The sequence below is a fragment of the Anabrus simplex genome, chromosome 5, assembly GCF_040414725.1.
Source record: "Anabrus simplex isolate iqAnaSimp1 chromosome 5, ASM4041472v1, whole genome shotgun sequence".
Lineage (NCBI taxonomy): Eukaryota > Metazoa > Arthropoda > Insecta > Orthoptera > Tettigoniidae > Anabrus > Anabrus simplex.
In genome coordinates, this window is record NC_090269.1 from 318,963,229 (window position 1) to 318,980,504 (window position 17,276).

A 17,276-nucleotide genomic window follows, 5' to 3' on the forward strand; every position below is an offset into this window, starting at 1 on the left:
ATTCTCTATATTGCAGCGGCCTTTAATCGATCATATCCTCTATATTTCTCCACCACCTCAGTTTTATTGGCATTAACCTTAATTCCTACCCCTGCCTCCACCATCTGCTGTTCCATCTTGACTGCGTTGTCATTTGTGTATGACAGAGTGGCTCCTCGGTTTCGGAAATAATTGTTTCGAGCCCCGCTGTCGGTAGCCCTGAAGACGATTTTCCGTAGTATCCTATCTTCACACCAGGCAAATGCTGGGGTTGTGCCTTAATCTAGGCCACGGCCTATTCATTTCCACTTCTAACCCTTTCCTGTCCTATCGTCGCCATACGACGTACCTGTGCCGGTGCGACGTAAAGACATTTGTGGGGAAAAAACGAAAATTGGTCTGTCATTAAAATTCATCCCATTTTCATTCCTGTCCATTTCCCGCAAGAATTCGCACGTGGAAATGAGAAAACTTGGAATATGTTACGATGGTAGTAAATCATTCCTCCACTGAGTTAATGACTTCGCCTCCTTTCTAATGTTATTACGCAGTCTTCTAACTCAGAGCCATTAAGCCACTAACACATGACTATCAGGTATGGACAGGAAAATGCAAACTATCCGAAAGAACACCCTGTACTCTGGAGAGCACAATAGCGCTATTCCATACACCCACTACATCATCACCATTACGTTTATAACCAGTTTAAGAGCAAATTAAAATTAAATGTTTTACATACTGAATTGCGTCACTGTACTTTATGCTTTGATGGTGATATAACAACCGGAGGAATTATGCTCGCTTCTGCACATTTTTTTTTATTTATTTTTTTTTTTTTTTTTTTTTTTTTGTCATTCAGCGTTAAAATGTTGACTGTGGCCATTGGCATGGCTCGTTTTACAGCTGATCCAAGCTTTAGAAGCTGTTGTTTTACGAGAGTTCCATGATATGGACGTATAAAAACCCAGTTCAAATCACAGGGGAATTACGTACTGACCTTCTGAAATGTGTAAAATTTCTAAATAACGAATGAAGATGAAAATTATGCTATAATACGCAGATAAGATATTAATATTTTCAAGAGCTCTTATACTCCAGATCTGCACAGCGTCAAATGTAATAGTCTCGAGTGTGAATTTCCAGACATTTAGTAGAATTTCTGACGCTTGATACGATATTTTGAATGATCTTATGAACTACTATTACTTGTCCTGATATCTGAACAAGAATAGTTTAATAATAATAATAATACTTAGTCATTAATGTACAGTAATTCGACCTGAAGCTTTATATGCAGCAGAATGCCTCCAAAAGAATAAGAAATGTCCGGCAGAACAACTAGAAACTAAGAAAAGGAAGATTCTAAGGAAGATCTCGGGCTGAGTAAAGGAAAATGCAGAATATAGAAGAAGGCACAATCATGCACTGTATCGGCATATGAAGAAAATAATATCCGCTATGAGGAAAAGAAGGATTTATTTCTATGGTCACTTAACACGAAGGAGACCAGAGAGATTGTCCACTCGAATCTTTGTCTACTTTTTGAATAAGAAAACTAAAGGGGTCTGGTTCACCGAGGTGGAAAATGATTTACAAGAATTGGGGAACTTACGTGATGACATTTTGCAACACGACCCTTTAATGAAGAAACTTGAAGGTCTACAGAGTTTTCGAACAAAACCTAAAATGAAAGCAGACAAGACGTGGACTGCAGAACGTAAGGAAGCTCACCGAAGAAGGGTGCGGGAGTACTGGGCGAGTGTTAAAGCTCAAGAGAGAAAACAGTTGAAATACCGTGGTCCATGGCTGGCCGAAACGAAAGAATAATATAATAATGCGCACAGCATTCGACAGATAGTGTGTTAGAATCCCACTGTCGGCAACCCTGAAAATGGTTTTCCGTGGTTTCCCATTTCCATACCAGGCAAATGCTGGGGCTGTGCCTTAATTAAGGCCACGGCCGTTTCCTTTCCACTCCTAGCCCTTTCCTATCCCATCGTCGTCATAAGAACCTACCTGTGTCGGTTCAACGTAAAGCAAATTTCAAAATAATAATAATAATAATATAATAAAATTCTTCCGGGCTGTTATGCCGTGGTCCACTCCTCTCGCTTCTCCCAGACGTTTCGGCATAACAGCCCGGAAGAATTTTATTATATTGACACCGGCCGTGAAAGCCTTCATACTTTAATAATGATAATAATAATAATAATAATAATAATAATAATAATAATAATAATAATAATAATAATAATAATAATGGTGTAGTATATGAAATTAAATCAGAGTGCAGCAGAGTTAATGTTAGTTCGCAGTTGGGCTCAACGGTATTCTCTAAGAGAAGTGAGCACTCAGATGAAACTATCTTTACATTGGTCTTTCCGATCAACTTTGCTATACGGTAGTGAAAGCTGGACTGACTTAAAATATTAATAAGCTGATCGTAACGGACATGAAAGTAGCGAGTACGATTCCTAACACAAACAGCTGGGAATGACGGGAGGATGCTACTAGGAATGAATAGATAGAGGCAAAGTTAGGAATAAACTTGATGGTTGAAGCTGGACGCATGAATCGGCCTCGGTTGTAGGGTCATGTGAGGCGAATGTAGGAGAGGTTACCTAGGAGAATAATAAACTCGACCAGAATAGTAGAGAGGGGCCAAGGGAGCGATGGTTACACTCAGGCTTTGATGGTTTAATGATAAGAGGTGTAGAAATGAACGAAGCCACAGAGATAGTTGTAAGTAGAGAACGGTTGAAGTGGTTAGTTCATTAACAAAGGTTCGAACCCACCACCTGCAGAATGCAAGCTCATAGCTGCTCGACTAAACCGCGTAGCCAACTCCCTCCGTATGAACAAAGTGCTATTTATTTTAATAACATCTATATAAATCATCTTTCTGTTGGTTTTTTCTGAGTATTGACCTGATATTGGTTTTTAAACAGCAAAGGACAAATAACAGCTTACGTAGGGTTCAGTTTAATTTGTGTCTGTCTGTCTGTCTGTCTGTCTGTCTGTGTATATAGGTAAGGTAAGGGTTATTCTGCCCGAAGGCAGGCCCGAACCTCCGCAGAGGTGTTCCTCAGCCGGAGTTTACGTGCGGTAAGGTGGCCAGTTCCTTTCCGCTCCTCTATTCCCTTACCCCCCACCAACAGCGCGTGGCAACCCATCCAACTCCTGACCACGCCCAATGTTGCTTAACTTCGGAGATCTCACGGGATCCGGTGTTTCAACACGGCTACGGCCGTTGGCTTTGTGTATATATGTGTCTGTTTTTTTACGGCATCACGGGAGAATGGATTGGAGGGTTTTCATGAAACTTTGTATTTAAGCTTAGTATAACACCTTTATCTTCTGCAGTTCTGTAGATGTAGCCTGAGAGTAATTCAATCATTCAACCACTCATTCAATAATGAATGTACTTTCTCCAATCTCCGTGATTGGGAGAGATGAGTGTTCATTCATTCATTCATTCATTCATTCATTCATTCATTCATTCATTCAGGTAACTCATATCTGTTCTAAGCTAAGGATAACACTGTTCAGACTCGTGACATAAATAAATTCTTGCACTAATACAAATTATTTAGGGTAATATACATGTTGTCTTAGACTATAAAATAATGTTAACGTCTAGGATAAAAATGAATAAAATATCTTAGAAATAACAATTTAGAGATTGGGTGTAAATTGTGAGTAGGCGTAATTGTAATATTTAAGGTAGAAAATCAATCGGTAAGTTAAATGTAACAAGGAAATCATGCGTGTATCAGAATAATTTGGATGGCAATAAGTTATTACTCTCTCGCCGGTTTCTGGTGATCCGGAACTAGGGGATGGGAGTATTCTATTCTATTCTGTTCTATGTTTAGTATAAGGGCAAGTAGGCTGTTAGCTATAAATCGTTCAGAAAACTTCAGTAGGAGGGCGCTTCGGAGACGTCTTTCAACACAGAACTCAGTGTATCCCTTTTACGGTTGGTTTCACTGCAAAATTACTGATTACAACACTAGAATATTATGTTAAAACTTTTTTTACATACCGTTTGCCGATAGAATGAAAAATGAACGTCAATGCCGATCATTTAGAAATTCAAGAGCTAATAACTAACTGTACGGGGCATTGATAAGGAAACCATCCCGCCTACGTTTAAGGGGTTTGTACAGCTGTCTGTAGTCTACTTTCTGAAGGAAGAGATCAAATGAACAACAAGAATGCTACTACTACTATGTTTTAATTCCCCTTCCCCCCCCCTGAAGGAGGAGGCGGGCCTACTGGGCGGTGACACCGTTTCTCCGGCCAGGAGACTTGTATCGGAGAATTAGATGTGCGGAGAAGGTGAGAGGCAGTGTTGCCAACTTAGCGGATTTTACGCTAAATTTGGCGGAATTAGAAGACTGTCGGCGGAGAAATATACCATTTAGCGGACAGCGGATTCTTTGGCGGAATTCTAGATTTATTATAGCGGAATTTAGCGTTTTATCCATTTTACTTTTTTTAAATTATTTGTACTCCAGTCTGTCTCCGAGCTATTCCGTATTTCTTGTCAGGAGCTAGCTACTACTACTACTACTACTACTACTACTACTACTACTACTACTACTACTACTACTACTACTACTACTACTACTACTACTACTACTACTACTACTACTACTACTACTACTACTACTACTACTACTACTACTACTACTACTACTACTACTACTACTACTACTACTACTACTACTACTACTACTACTACTACTACTACTACTACTACTACTACTACTACTACTACTACTACTACTACTACTACTACTACTACTACTACTACTACTACTACTACTACTACTACTACTACTACTACTACTACTACTACTACTACTACTACTACTACTACTACTACTACTACTACTACTACTACTACTACTACTACTACTACTACTACTACTACTACTACTACTACTACTACTACTACTACTACTACTACTACTACTACTACTACTACTACTACTACTACTACTACTACTACTACTACTACTGTTCCGAGGTATCTGTGGAACAGCAGAGGTGAAAGAAGGTGCGGGGGTGAACGGGCCTCAAAATACGAAATTAAAGTTAAGATAAAATGTAACAAGGTTATATTTTCTTTTCAAAATCAAGAAATAACAAGCATGGCAGGTACGGAGTAGCAAGGCAACAAAAGTACAATTACAGTATTTACAGGATTTGGGCTTCGAGCCCCGAACTCACAATTCTTGAGCAATTAGCCCAGCTTTACCCCAAAACAAGTTTCAACAGAGGGGCAGAAAACCCCATTCGTGCCCAGGAGCGCTTGCTCCAAATTACACAGTAAAGCCTCCTTGAGGCGCGCAGAAAACAAAATTTTCAAGAAAGAGCAACTCGCTCTCAAAATTTAAGCCTGTCAAAGGCCACACCAAACTCCACTTTCAAGTTGTCCTCGAAGGACATGAAAACAGGGGTAAAAATACCCAACCTACTGAGGCCTATTAAGTAAGGAAACAGGTCAATTATATGGCCTCTAAAATATCAACTTGAGAGGAGGCGTACTTGCACTCCTAATACATTTTGTTTAAAACCTACTTGGCACTAGGCCGTAAATGCAAGGGCTAACCCCATACTAAAGAGGTGACTTTTAGAAGGAAACAGTTTACATTACGTTAACGACGAAACGGTTGAGAAAATAAGTTCACCTCAATGCAATATGAGTGGGAGCTCGAGAGGGTTAAGCACTCTCTATCCCAATATGTAGTTAAAACAGAAAGAATTGACACCGAGTGTCTTTACACTTTTAAAGAAAAGTTACATGGAAAAGGCTTCGGACCTGCCCCGAGAGTTAAACTGCTGAGCTAGCGAGAAAATAAGTTATTAAAAGGCCATTACCTTGTGGTTGAACTGCTGCCCGAAGAAAGAGGCGCTTCCCGCCCCCTGTTACGTATTTTACACACTGAAAGATGTTACTGAAGTGGCCCGGAGACCCGAAAATCAGCAGTTTATATACTCTCGCGGAAAGTTCGAGGCGTTTCAGGAATGAGAACACCCTCCCACAAGAATTTTATTGGCTAGGGTTAAGCAACATATCCCCGTGGAGGAAGATACACCTGATTGGTCATAAATTAATTAAAGAAATTCGGGATTGGCTAAATTCAAAACAAGGGGAAAGAAAGGGTTATACAGCCAACTTAAACAATAACAGAAAGAAGTTTAACAAGGAACAAACTTTTGAAATAAAAATTTCTCCAAAAAAAAGTTCTTTCACTTCGCACTAGGGTGCACCATTGTAGTTCTTCAGTAGTATCCTCTAGAAGAGAATGTTCACACTTCTTACTACAGGCAAAACAAAAATACATCGAAAACGACCCAGTTCAGAAACTTCAAAATTTCCAAGTAGTGACATATTCTGAGAAACTTGAAAATTAACACATTAGATAAAGTTCAGACTTCCTCCAGTAGGGGAGTTTCAACTGGCGCAAAGTTTGAATTAGCGACGTGGAGGTGTACCACCCGGTACAATTATTATTATTATTATTATTATTATTATTATTATTATTATTATTATTATTATTATTATTATTATTATTATTATTATTATTATTATTATGTGCGTATGGACCCAATGGATCACGCAAAGCTCTAACGATTCTGTTTCCTGAGTTGCCAAACAGCTCTCATCCTTTCTCCGTGGATCCTTTTTCCTTCTTCTGTCCACTTTGCTCCAGTCTTCTTTTTTACTTCGTTCTCTGGTTGCACTTTCCATCCATTAATTTTTTTCCTATAGAGATTTCTGTCCGCGGTGTCATTTGAGTTCATCTGGGCTTTTTCCAGATCCTTCTTCACTTCCAGTACCCATGGAGTATTTTTTAGATGCTCTATGTAGGTGAGAATCGTGTGTGTGAGTCTACTTGCCGGCAGTCTGCGGACGTGCCCATAAAATTTCAGACGTCTTTTGCGGATGTCTGCTGTAATGTTGGAAAGCTCTTCTGTCACTTTGCGTGACCTCAGTCTATATCCATCTTCTGTTTTTCGGGGTCCGAGAATTTTCCTCGCATGCAGACTGAACGCTGAAAGGCATAACAGTCTGTAATTATAATGTATGTTATTATTATTATTATTATTATTATTATTATTATTATTATTATTATTATTATTATTATTATTCGAGGTAGGATTTCTTGGCGGAATCTTAGCGGATTTTTAGTAGTATTTAGCGGATCTTGAAAATATAAGTTGGCAACACTGGAGAGAGGGTTGGCAGCCGTGGCCTATACTAAGGACTGTCCCGGCATTCGCCTTAGTGCAGGAGAATGGAAAACCACGCAAGACCTTTCTCAGGACAAATGACGGTGAGGAACAGCCCCTCTCAGTCTCCCGAATACAGAGGCGTAGAGCCACGGTAGAGCCATGGTCACTCCTCTGCTCGGTTGGCCGGTCGAAGTGTAGAGCTGTCGGACCACGAACCAGCCGTGACCATTTGTGGACCGAGACGCACTTTGCATCCGCCGATGCAAGAATTATAAAGTGATGTAGGGCCATAGGAAGTCAAGAAGCGATTAACCTACGTTACGGCAAGCTGCTGACAGCCGCATGCCCACTTAACGTGCCTCAGAATCTATGGAACACTTTCAGAGGCCAACCGAAATGTGAGAGAACGGAAGAAAGTTTTTTCATCTACATAAGTCAACCCGAACACGGACAGCGCTCTTAGTGCTTCCTAATGAAGTGTATGAAATTCTACTCAGCGGGAAGCATGATAAAATGCAGGATAACTCCTCTCTGCTTAAAAGTATGTCGCCTTGCTGAGTATTATACTGTAAACTCACGAGTTCTAATTGCAATAATGTTATGACACCTCCGCTGGATTTAAGTGAAATGGCCTCAGAAATACATCGAACACGGGGACACAGTTCAGCGATGTCGTGAAAGAGGAGTTCTCCATTTAAATAAATAAATAAGCTTACTGTGAACAAGGGGAAGTACGTGAGTTAAGTTTGTCGCTTAACAAGTTCGTGGTTAGCTTGTTGGGTTGTTAAGCTAGGTCCTCACAGGTTCTCCACGAGTCTGAGTATATCTTATTCCAAATGAAACGAAGATGTCCAATATTGTATTTATTAATTTACTAACACTTATTACATTTGAAGATTTAAAGTCTATTTACACGTTCTGAGGCCTGACGCCTAACAGCCAACTCAATTAGTTGGTAGTTCTTAACTGACTACATTCCAAGAGAGCTTTTCCATTTGGAGTCCAGGGTTTTATATGAATTAGGGCAGTCACGTGTCAATCCCTCTGGGTGGGGTACATTGTCTTCGTACTGGTTGATTACCAGGGAAGAGGGGATATGTGAAGCAAAGAGTTAGGAGTTTAGGAAGGGGTTTCTGATGGCACCAGGGAGTGGGGCACATACGTCACGGAAAGGTTTGGGCTGATTCTGCCAAGCCTGAGGATATGTGTCAGGATATGTGTCACCCTGGACTCTGAGTTGTTATTGAAACTTACTCACATCTTGACTCACCAGTATTGGTCACTAGTTTGCCTAAGGTCTGTTGAAACTGCTTGACACTCATACAATATGCCAGCAGCAGTAATAATAATAATAATAAAAGTAGCTTTTATAAGCCGAATACACTAGTATTAATGGGTGAGGGTTCTATTCCCGGTGAGGGATATAACTCCTCCCCCCTTATTTTCATGTTACTGTCCTCAGTAACATTTACATTTTTCTTATTCCTAATTTTTACAGTTTTACATAATTTATACATTTTCTTTCTGAACATGATTATAATACTTGCTATAATTAGTACAACAAGGATGACATTAGTAGACACAAATGTTTTTATATCAATAGAGGTTGTAGGGATGGGTTTTAAGTCTAGTTTCATTTTCTTTACATCTAAATGAGAAATATGAAACGTAATTTCATTCTTAATTAAAGGTTCCTTCTGGATACCTAGGAAAGGATAAGTATGGATGTAATTAGTAGGTTTTTGTTGTAAAGTTATTCCCATACTGGAGATAGGGCAAGATTCATTGGAATAAATTACCTGTGGTCCAGAAATCTGGATGGATTTCTGGGATTCTGGACATTTTTGTAAGATTACCTCTGGGTTTCTTGTAAAGAACAGAATATGTTCTTTGTTTAGCGGTCTAAATAATTTTACATCATTCTTTACAGAAGCAAATTCACATCCTGCAGTATTTGTTAAGTTGCAGTTTGTGATTCTGGTGTTATAATATAAGCATACGTATGATAGGGTGTTCCTAACACATGGTACGGTAGACCATTTCATAATTGGACCTTGTAGGTAGTATTTTTCAGATGGGACAAGTATAACATTATTAATGGTGGGTACAGGGGTTACATCATATAATTTATATTGATTTCCATCCGTGATTGGCATGGAAAGGATTATTATCATTTCTTCGTCCAGCACAAGGACTTGAGTTTTTGACATTTTTAGGTTTTCATACTGATTATATTGATCGGTATGGATCATACTCTGTGTAGGATAGATTGATAACAAATGTTTGACAATGTTAGTTAAGTCTTTTCTTGATAGCATTTTTATATTTGTCATCTCGTGAAATGAAAGACTAATGGTTTCTTGAAGCACTCGTATGATATTTCGGATTTTGTTAATACACAGTAACACGTATTGGATGTTTTCTAGTAGATTTATCTTGAAGTCTTCTGTTCGAAGTATACCTTGAATTACCTTCATATTGTCATTAACATGATTCATTTCATCATAAAATTTTTGAGCAATTGAATTTGTAAATGATACTAGTTTATTTATATGCTTGATTTCATTAGAATGACTTTGTTTTAAAGTGTTTAATTGATTTTCTAAATTATCTAAATCGTCCTGGTCTAGATTGCCAGAGATGAACTTAATTACTTTTCCTAGTCCGTTTATTAAACCTCGTTTAGTTCTGTTAGAAGTACTGGGTATTAGCTTATTTAATTCTTTTTTGGTATCTTTGGTTATTTCAGTTAACTCGTATATTAAGTGAGGAAAAGTATTATTGCTTTTCAATACAAGACTAGAGACAGTATCATCAATAATTTTATATGATTCTTTTAAGGTAGTAAGATTGAAATGAACCATGAATTTATGGTACTTATCGATTACCAATACAGATCCCATGGGGTCCGCATAAAATCCTGATGTGGTTATGGGTTTGGTGTAGATGGTGGCATATCCTGGTAGGAATCTGGAACGGGAAGAGATTTCCTTTTAGGTTTAATGTCACGGAAATTTCTGACATGGGTCTTGCCATTTTTCATTTTACAATATACTCGGTTCTTTTCGATTTTGGTTATTGTGCCTTCATTATATAGGTTTTTGGACTTCCTATTTCTGGTTAGAGGGTCTAGGACATATACCTGTTCACCTATTTGATAGGAGTGTTTGAAAATGGGCTTTGCTGGGTCAGATTTATTCTCATTTAAGATTTTCATCTGGTTTCCTTGTCTCTCAATATATTCATTAATTTTTGGAGACGAGGAGAAGATATGATTTAGTGCTTTGTAATACGGGCCGTATAGAACATTGAATGGTGGCTGTTTGGTTGTGGAGTGAATTGAAGAATTATAATTTGTGATCGCAGTGGTTATTAGCTGTGGGAGTGGAGTGAATTTATCATGATCTCTTGAGATTCTCAGTTTTTCGAGGAGGGTCGAATTCAGTCTTTCTACCGGGGAGTTAGACGATGAATTCAGAGGTGTAGTGGCATGATATTCAATGTTAGTAGCTTTACAGTATTCTGTAATTAAGCTATTCTCAAATTCTCCTCCCTGATCATGGGTAATTCTCTTGGGATATCCATGGTGTGAGAAATACACTTGCAGTTGATTCAGAACTGCCATGGCTGTGCCATTGGATAGTAAATACGCTTGACCGTATTTAGAGAATACGTCTAGTATAGTTAAAATGCGGTTTTGTTCAAAATGAAAAGTATCTATATGAATCAGAGCGAACGGGTGGTCGGCTGTAATAGGGCCTTGGTTTGGTACTTCGTTAGGGTGTCTTTCATATTTATTTCTCTGACATAAGTTACATTGGTTAATTAGATTTCTAATTTGTTCTTTCAAATGTGTCCAATAGTACTTGGTTCGAAAATGTTCAAATGTTTCAATGATACCATTGTGGTTTATTGAATGGTATTGTAATATCAACTGTTTCTGAGTCTCTGAGCTTTCAATATCTTCTAGAAATTTAGATGTCCTAATGATTATTAATTCTGACGTAAATAATTTCTGACATACCCTGATGAATGGGATTTCGAGTGTTACGTCGTCAAAGTAGGCGGCATATCTGTTTGACGTGTTAATAATTTTGAGTAGGTGACTATTCAAATCTTGTTGGAGGTTTTTCTCTGTCACTATCATGATATGGCGGGTATACTTCTTGAATAGTTTTTGTTCAAGGATTTTGGGAAAGTTACCATATTTTATGATAAGTTGGTTACGGTTTTGATTCAAATTTCTCTCTGATGTTTTTAGAGTGAAAATGGGATCTTCTTGATTTGAATGTACAGTTTCATTGTCCATTTCATTCTGGTATGTATCATCTCCGGGGATGGGTACATTAGAAACTGTTTCATCATTTACATTTACTTGTATTCTGGAAAGAGCATCTGCGACATAGTTAGTTTTCCATTTAACATATTTTATGTCAAAGTCAAACCCTCCTAATTTCATTTTCCAGCGGTAGAGTCTTGAACTGGGATCCTTTAGGGTGAAAAGCCATTGCAGTGGACGGTGGTCACTTTCCACATGAAAGTGTCGTCCCCATAAGTAAGGCTTAAAATGCTTACTACTTTCTACGATGGCAAGCAATTCTCTCTCTATGGTGGAGTGGTTTCTTTCAGCGGGGTTTAGGGTTTTGGAATAATAAGCAATAGGGTGTCCCTTCTGTGTGAGAACACTCCCTATGGCAAAGTCTGAACTGTCTGTGGTTAACACGAATGGTTCTTCGAAATCTGGGTAAGCTAAGACTGGAGCATTTATTAGAAGGGTCTTTAGTGTTTCAAATGCAGATTTGTACTCTGGGTTTTCTGCATCGATTTTTGATCCCTTCTTTAGGCAACGGGTCATTGGATATGCTACTTTAGCAAAGTCCTTTATAAATTTCCTATAGAAACCCGCTAGTCCTAAGAATCGTTTGATTTCTTTGGTGGTCTTGGGAATAGGGTAACTTTTAACTGCCTTGATTTTTTCTGGATTAGGTTTTACTCCATTCTGCGAAACAACATGACCTAGGAAGGCTACTTCCTTGTGGAGAAATTCGGTTTTATCGAGCTGTATTTTCATATTTACTTCTCGTAATTTCTGCATTACAAGGGTCAGGTGTTGTTTATGTTCCTCTAGGGATTTGCTATATATGATGATGTCATCCATATATACCAGACAGAATTTGAAAAGAAAGGGGCGTAGGACATTGTCCATTACGCGCTGAAAGGTGGCCGGAGCGTTCCTGAGCCCGAATGGCATTCTGCGGTACATTAGATGCCGATTGTCTATAGTAAAAGCAGTTTTTTCTATAGATCTAGGATCCATTTCAATTTGATGGAATCCTTGGGCACAATCTAAAGTCGAGAAATACTGGCAGTGACCTAGGTTGTCTAGAATTTCTTCTATTCTAGGAAGAGGGTATTTGTCTTCAATGGTCTTCTTATTCAGCTGTCTGAAATCTATGACTAATCTCCATTTCTTCTGTCCAGAAGCATCTGGTTTCTTGGGCACGGCCCACACGGGATTACAATATGGAGATTCGCTGTTGGTGACTATTCCCTGGCTAATAAGTTTTTCAACTTCTTCACTTAATACCTTCTTTAGTGCGGGAGGATATCGGTAATTTCTCTGATATACCGGGTCCTCATCAGTAGTTCGAATAAAATGCTTTACGGCGTTAGTGAATGTTAAATCGCACCCGGGATAGTAGAATACATCCGAGAATTCAGAACATATTTCTGATATGACTCTAAACTCTAGATCGTTCATATGTTGTGTGCGGAGATATTCTTGAATATCGTGGTCTGAAATAGAATTTATTTCCAGTGGCTGTATTGTAATGTTCTCTAAAGGTTCAACTAACACTGGTTTGTTAAATTCTTGTTTTAACTGTGTTTCAATAGGGTACATGACCTGGTAGTTTTCTGCATGCAAAATTGCATCTGCAAAATATATTCCTTCATGTTCAAACTTTGGAATATATACATCCCCTTGTTCGATATTGACAGGAATCGCAATTTTCTGCATGTCTGGTGAAGGTTGAAAATTTACTTGCTTGTTGTTCGAGTGGAAATAGAATGGTATGTCTTTGTTGTCTAATGTAACTAGGTTTGATTTATAATCTATTTTTGCACCTAGTTTAACAAAATCAGCTGTTCCGATTAGCGCGTCGAAATATTCGTGCCATTTCATGACTCGAAAATCTACGGGCGTGTCAATTTCATATTCTGAAAAAATGGGAAATTGTATGTTTTCTTCACCTATTGTTTCCGAATGAACAGATTGTATGCAGAATGGTTCTCGGAACAAATATTCTGCAAAATATTCATGTGCTATCGATGGGTTCATTATTGAATGACAAGCACCACTGTCTATCAAGATTTTGAATCCAAATAGAGTGATGAACGGCAGTTTGGGAGCGTTTCTTATGTTATTTAGGTCTTCGCTTGAGATGGCGGGACCAAGTGAAAATCCTGACTCTGTTCTTGGTTTTCATAATTATTCTCAGGTAGTGATGAATCGACTGTGTCGTATTCGAACTCGTATTCGTGGGGTTGAGTTTCCTGAGTATAGTCTGATGACTGTGCCTCCTGAAAATATTCTGGTGGTACATAGTCACATTCGTTAGTCTCCTCTGCGTGTGTATTCACATTCCCTCTGATGGTAGATACCCCTGACATAGGTGTTGGGTACCTTTGATTATTGGTCGTGAAGCGTCGGGCAAGGTTATTTGGTGTAGGATAAGGTCGGTTCATTGGCTTAAACGGTTGTTGGTTCTGCGGTCTGGCAGTAGGTGGGTTCGGACCTTGGAAGGGTCTGAAGTTTGGTTGTTGGTTAGGATTTCTGAATTGTTGGTTTGATTGGCTGGCGATAGGTCGCATTTGAGGAAAGTAATGGTTCTGTGGTCTTGGATACATAAAAGGATTGTGAGTGGCATGGTTTAGTGGTTGTGTCGTTTGATTGTTCCTGTTAGGTGGTGTTTGCATGAATGGCTTGTGACTGGCGCTGTTATTGAGAGGATATTTCGGTGTCCCTCTCAATTGATCCATGTAATTTTCATGCGCTCTATCATTGTCATAGGTCCTACAGTGTCTTAATGCTTGACTTAAGTCTGTAACTTGAGCATACCGTAGGTACGCTCGGTACGGTTCTAAAATACCTGCTTTAAAAGTGTTCAGACTCAGATCATCTAGCTCTCTCAACTTGAGCTCCAAGATCTGGTCTCTGTAGTTCAATTTGCATAAACTTTTACATTGGAGGACTAAAGTGTCCAACCTGTCATGATAATCTGTGTAACTCTCGTTTCTCTTTTGGAAACAGTTGGAAATTTCCTGTACTAATAATCTCTCATCTTTGACATCACCAAATTTTCTAATTAATTTCTCCTTAAACTTCTCATAACTAGAGTTCGCATCGAGATCTAAAATACTACTAGCTTCTCCTTTTAATTTGGATTTAACGACATTAAATAAAAATTCGTTAATAATATTTGCGTTGGGTACTGTAAGGGCTCTCTTGTGAGTATTTATAAAACTATCGCATCTCGCTATGAAATAGTCTAAACTACAAGATGCGCTTCCGTTAAATTCAGGTAGCAACTGAATTTGGGCATATTCGAATTTTGAAAGCATTTCTGTCTCAGTCATTGTAGTGACTTTATTTGACTGATTAGGTGAAATAATTTAAATTATTATTATTATTATTATTATTATTATTATTATTATTATTATTATTATTATTATTATTATTATTGCTCTTGCTCAACTAAAAGAGATGAATGATGTTATTACTGGCAATATTCAGGCATCACAAATAGGTACTTTAAATGTAACTCACAGGCAGGAAATGATGATCAGCATGGACTGCATTCTCCTTGAGCTGTGTAGTCGAATGGACTTCCTTCTGCGTTGTCGTGCTATCGAAAGGCCCCTCTGCGGAGTTGTCGGTACGCACGTACAGCGATGGCGGTTGGTTGCTGTCGAAAGGCGCTTCTGGAGCGTTGTCGGCTAGCTTCCTTCCTTCAAGCTGGCGTAGTCGGTTGTGGTCGAAAGGCCTCCAGTGAGGTTGTCAGTTCCACTTCCTTCTAGCTGGCTGGTTCAAATGGAATAGATGACTTCAGTATTTTGCGGGAAGATACTGGCTTGACGGACAAGTAGCGAAAGGCGATTCTGGATCGTTGTCTGAATACTTTGTCCAACTAGCACGTAGATCTTGTGGCGATCGTGTATCAAATCCCGGACAGGCCCCCAGTTAAGTTTGTCGCTTAACAAGTTCGTGGTTAGCTTGTTGGGTTGTTAAGCTAGGTCCTCACAGGTTCTCCACGAGTCTGAGTATATCTTATTCCAAATGAAACGAAGATGTCCAATATTGTATTTATTAATTTACTAACACTTATTACATTTGAAGATTTAAAGTCTATTTACACGTTCTGAGGCCTGACGCCTAACAGCCAACTCAATTAGTTGGTAGTTCTTAACTGACTACATTCCAAGAGAGCTTTTCCATTTGGAGTCCAGGGTTTTATATGAATTAGGGCAGTCACGTGTCAATCCCTCTGGGTGGGGTACATTGTCTTCGTACTGGTTGATTACCAGGGAAGAGGGGATATGTGAAGCAAAGAGTTAGGAGTTTAGGAAGGGGTTTCTGATGGCACCAGGGAGTGGGGCACATACGTCACGGAAAGGTTTGGGCTGATTCTGCCAAGCCTGAGGATATGTGTCAGGATATGTGTCACCCTGGACTCTGAGTTGTTATTGAAACTTACTCACATCTTGACTCACCAGTATTGGTCACTAGTTTGCCTAAGGTCTGTTGAAACTGCTTGACACTCATACAATATGCCAGCAGCAGTAATAATAATAATAATAAAAGTAGCTTTTATAAGCCGAATACACTAGTATTAATGGGTGAGGGTTCTATTCCCGGTGAGGGATATAACTCGTGCACTGTCCCTCCCTCTTACAGCCCCAACCACAAGTTTTCCTCTTTCAGTTCCCCGGGCTTCGTATTAGGGGACCGCGACTTCTCGGAGAAGGGCACACAGGCGCAGTGGCCGTTACATATGCAATGCGTGCTGTGTGAGTGACCGAGATGTATGGCCTAAATACCTCTCCCGAATTTTCTAAGGAGTTGAAACTTAGTCGGCTGACAGCAACAGCCTGCACAGCATCCTTCATAGGCAAGAGGAATGCTTTAAGTCTATTCTGGGCCATCGTAGAAATTATTTTCAGTGATTTACTAAATCTGAATGCGTGCACATGATGCAATAGTACTTAACAGATAGGCCAACAACCTAAATTAATTACAAGTAAATGCATCACCCCAACACGTAGAATTTACACATATGATGCACACGTGGCTATTGACCAAGATGTCCCGTACATGAATCAAGTTTTACTTTAACAGAATAAAGCACAGTGCTGAGTAGTTATATCAGTCACAAACTGTCACATCACGTCTTGAATGTAAAGTTTTGATAACAATTACCAAGGGTAACGTAAACTTTATGCAATTACTTGGAAACTGAATAGATTATATAAACCGCGTAATTAGAGAAAGACAGAAAGAGAGGGAGAGGTTCGTGCGCCATTTATCAGCGTATCTTCATTACTCGGAGTGTACACCATCGCTCATTTGCGTTTATATTCATTAACAAAGCAGAATATTCTCGTGATTTTCAAGTAGACTCTCACCCTTTGCCCTCATTAACGTTCGCCTGAAAATTAATTACTAACATTCAAGAAAGAAATTCTTAATACTTCTACTATAAAACTAAACCCGAGGCGCCAACCTTAGCGGTGCAGTCAGGAAACTGTTATACTTCCGTTTCAGAAAGAAAGAGAGTTTGATTCAAGCAGTCTTTAAGACTTGGTGATACAAGGTGCGTTTAATGAATTCGGTTAATGATAATTTACCACAAAAAGAAAAGAAAACAGAAGTTAGCAACAAAATACCTTTAGTCGCCTTCAAAGTACTCTCCATTTGCCGTAATACACTTACGGATAGAGCAACTGGAAACTAGCAGCGAAGATCGTCTTTGGAATCGTTCGAAGCACTG

At 39.0% G+C, this 17,276-nt stretch overlaps 1 long non-coding RNA gene across 1 annotated transcript; it reads right to left on the reverse strand.

Annotated features, from left to right (window-relative positions):
* Positions 1–8,077: 8,077 nt before the first annotated feature.
* On the reverse strand, positions 8,078–16,126 carry LOC137501048 (uncharacterized). The gene is made up of 2 exons (XR_011018311.1): positions 15,056–16,126; positions 8,078–10,197 (listed from the first exon to the last, which is right to left on the reverse strand). It is a non-coding gene; the product is annotated as an uncharacterized lncRNA (long non-coding RNA).
* Positions 16,127–17,276: the final 1,150 nt, after the last annotated feature.